This window comes from Callospermophilus lateralis, chromosome 13 (genome assembly GCF_048772815.1).
Source record: "Callospermophilus lateralis isolate mCalLat2 chromosome 13, mCalLat2.hap1, whole genome shotgun sequence".
Lineage (NCBI taxonomy): Eukaryota > Metazoa > Chordata > Mammalia > Rodentia > Sciuridae > Callospermophilus > Callospermophilus lateralis.
Genome location: NC_135317.1, coordinates 85,735,319 through 85,739,756, shown reverse-complemented (window position 1 = coordinate 85,739,756; position 4,438 = coordinate 85,735,319). Strand labels below are relative to the sequence as shown.

General features: G+C 29.4%; 1 pseudogene; it reads right to left on the bottom strand.

Annotated features, from left to right (window-relative positions):
• Positions 1-768: 768 nt before the first annotated feature.
• Positions 769-1,178, bottom strand: LOC143412120 (small ribosomal subunit protein mS33 pseudogene; annotated as a pseudogene).
• Positions 1,179-4,438: the final 3,260 nt, after the last annotated feature.

The window sequence follows — 4,438 nt, the reverse complement described above, 5'->3', positions numbered from 1 at the left end:
TTCAAAATTGTGAGCATAAGATTTCTCACTGTTAGTTTAAATATTATTATGTATCATCTTGATTGTTTTGAATTTTTATATATAAAATATAATAATTGGTAAATGTGTATGTGGCTATTTTAAGTATCTCACTTAAACATTTAGAATATTTCCAAACTGTGGAATAGTGTATGCTAGAAATCAATTATATACTTTTTTTAAGTGGCAACTAGATTAAATACTCATTTTATTTATAGTTCTAACATTAAAATATGCATGATGGATTTCTATTATGATTGAAACCAGGACATGGAAATAAATACAATTTAATTGTATGATCAACTTGTTAAACTACTGATTTTTAAAAGGTTGATAGGTATATTTTAAAATCTCAAATATGTATATGTATTTTATGTTCATTATTGAAATTATGATTCTTCTTTTGTAGACATATTGCTTACTTATATTCTACCAAAAAATAATTATATTGAAACCTTCAAATTCCCTTTTTTTTTTTACCAGTCACAATTTTATTTTATTTGGTACTTGGGACTGAACCAAGAGGTACTTTACCACTGAATTACATCCCTTTATTTTTGTTCATTTTTTAAAAATTTGAGACAGAGTTTTGCTCAGTGGCTGAGGCTGGCCTGGAATTTGCAATCCTTTTGCCTCCGCCTTCCAAATTACGGGGATTACAGATATATGCACCACCACACCTGGCAACCAGTCACCATTTAATTGAATTAGACTTCAATACAGGGAGGATTTTGTCTCTCCAAGTAACCTTCACTGAGGCAGATTACATTCCTCTAATATATGGAAAGATGGTACTTTCTTCTCATAATCACTGAGGAAGAAATTTTCTCTCTTGATGGGCCGGTTTTTTGTTGCTCTTTTCCCTTCTCCTTTATTTGATTTTCTCTTTCCAAGAAGCTTCTTTAGACTCTTTTGCTCATCCTTAAAATCCTGATGCTTATCTTATCTCTGTAGAGGCCAAGAAAACACAGTGTGCCCATGAGAGCAAAATATGTGTTGTGATTTGGATACCAGTCATTCGTCTCCTTCCTCTTGGCCAATGGCTGCTCACTGAATAGTTTCACTATTTTCATGGATTTGGAATCAGTTGACCTGGAAATTTCACCGAAGAGCCGGGCACTCAGAGTCATGCGCAAAGCATATTCTGAAAGCGAAGACATTTCTTGAAAAGCTAAGAGACTCCTGGTCCTGACGTGCCTCACCCATGCGCCCCCAAATTACATTTCTTAATCTGTGTTTCCTAGTTATTTTTGTTACATTAACCTTATTATTTCTAACATGTTCAAATATTAATGTCTTTCTATTTTTCCCCCTCTATTTTCTTAACTATGCTCAAAGAATTTTCTTAATATTGGACTTTTTACTAATTCACTTATTTTTACTTAGTTATAATTACTTGTTTACATTAGATTTTTTTGTACTTCATTATCATAACTTTGTTGACTCACAATTATTTCTAATAGATTTTTTTATTTCAAAAATATATTTCTTGTATATATTAAGGGGTTGGGATATACTTCAGTGTCCTGGTTTCAATCAATAGCACAGCCAAAAACAACAAACAAATATAGAAAAACATATTGAGTGATCCAAAAGCAATTTGTCTATGTCCTATGTCTACAAAAATGAAAATATGCATTTAAAAAATTTTTCATCTTTTAACTAAAAGTTTATTTATATATTGTTTGCACTTATTTTTATTTTAACATCCTAAATGAATATATGTACATTTCATTAAGATGTTTTTAGTGGTTTAAACCACTAAATGAATGATCAATTTTTCTAAATGCATATTTCTGAGTATTATAGAACTTTAAAAAACAATCAATTTTAATGATCATAATGTTAATTTTATCTATTTTTTTCATTTTCCTATTTAAACATATACAAGCATATATCAGGAAATAAATATTTTTTCCTTCTATAGAAAAATATTTTTATTCATTCTTTTTATACATATATGACACTAAAGTCATATATGAAATAGAAATCTGTAGTCTTATATAGACAAAAGCTTTCTAGTACTACATTAGAAACTGCTTAATGTATTTTATTTAATATATTTGCAATCACTTGAAAACAACTTGCATGAATAATCTTTCAGCATTACAAGTAATGCTTCTATATGTGTGTATGTCATTTGTTGGTTGAAATACTTGAATCATTAACTGCAGGATATTATCAATAAGTTTAGTTTGATTCATGCTTACTTTTAAGATTTCTTTCATTTCTTGGAGTTCCTCTGAAGTAATTTGTTTTTGCTTTTTATTATTTTAATACTGGTTTTTAACTTCGTTTGTATTATAATGTTAAAATAATAAAAGGAGTAATGATTTTCCACCAACATCCATTAAAATAACAAGATAGCAAGAGCTGGTGAGGACGTGAAGGAAATAGAACCCTTGAACATTATTAATGGAATGTAAATTAATGAGGCCAATATGAAAAAATACTATGATATTTCCTAAAAAAAAATACAAATAATACTTCTTTATAATTCAGAAACTAGAACTACTGAATATATGTCCAAAGGAAATAAGTATGTTGAAGAGATATCTGCATTTCCATGTTTATTAAGGAACTTCTCACGGTAGTCGAGAAATGGAAAATGTTCATCAATTGATGAATGGATGAAAGTGATACCCATGAACTATGGAATACTATTCAGACATTTAAAAAGTATGTGATCCTTTCAATTGTGGCAGCACTATGAATCTGCAGGCACTGTGTCACAGATTGATAAATACCACATGATCTCATTCACACATGGAATCCAAGAAAGCTTATCTCATCAAATAGTAGTTACCAGAGGCTGTAGAGAGGAAGAAAGCCTGAAAAATAGGGAGAGGTTGGTCAATTGGTACACTCTTACAGGTAAACAGAAATGCGCTTCAATAGACAATTGATTAAGTAAAATGTAGTGCATACATGCAATGGAGTGCTATTCCGTTTTAAAAAAGAAGAACATCCTTCTGAAATGGCATGAAAAAACCTAGAGGTCATTTTGCTAAGTGAACTAATCCAGTCATGAATAGATAAACTCTGCATGATCCATTAAAAATCCTTGAATTCCCAGAAGCAGAGAGCATATGGTAAAGACTAGGGGCTGGGAGATGGCAGAATGGGGAGTTGGTCAAAGGGCATAATGCTTCAGAATTACATGATAAGTAAGTCCTAGAGGACTGTTACATAATATAGTGCCTGTAGTAAGCAGCACTGTACTGTACACTGTAAAATTTTTAAGAGGATATATCTCAAGTTAAGTGTTCCTGCTACAAAAGTTGGGGCAAGGATAGGAGGAAACTTTTGCAGGTGAGGGATATATTTATTATGTTGACTGTGGTATTGTTTCAAGGATATATGAAAATACCATACCCATGGAATAACATGCATTCGATATGTACAGTGTTTTATGACAATTACACCTCAATAAGTCTATTAAAATACAATATTAAATGAGAAAATTAATAAAAAATGTGCCATTAGGATACTAAAATTATATTTTAAAAACTGTGAACTTTAAGGCTTGATGAGCTCTCTTTATTAAAGTATATATAATTGAATAAACAAACATATATGTGTATATATATATATGTATGTATCTATGTGTATATACACATATATGCACATATATACACATAATGCAGATACACGTTTGTTTTTAAAATAGTGAGAAATAATTCTTTTCAGCACAAGTGGTCATATATAAGATACTGGGGATGTATAAAGGATAGTTTTTATGTCAATGTGATAATTATTTATTGTTTTGATTAAATTATTTTCAGTTTTATAGAAGAATGATAACATATTCTGAAACTTTTTTTTTACAATGTTTTCATAAGTAGTCTAACCACTTCATACATTCATATAGAAATACTATATATAATCTCAAGCACATAAAGATATTTATTTTTGTTTCCTTCATGATGGATGATGACATGATCAACAAATTTCCAATGCTGTTTATTTGTGAGTCCCAGGACTAGTATTCTATGAATTACAGTTTTTTTGTATAAAACTCTAAAGAACTATAATAAACTTATCTAATATGTCTAATAACAGGTGACCATATTTTCATTATATTTTTCTCAGAAATATGAAATCACTTAAATTTTATCAAGCTACTTGGTAACAGAATAAATTTTTCAACATCTTTAGTAAATGCACTTAGAACCATGGAAGTTGAAAACTTTCTTTGATTTTTGTTTTTAATGTGCATATATATTTTTGCTGTTTTCTCTGTCTTCAGTTAGTTTTATCATTCTGCTTATCTACATAAATTGTTAAGCTTTGTGTTATGGAAATAAAAATGGTCTTGATGCCCAGGAAATTATCTTTTTAACCTCTGTCTAGTATAAAGTAGATAATTTAGTCCAGCCTCATCACTTTCATTTCAAAATGTTATTAAAATAAACAATGT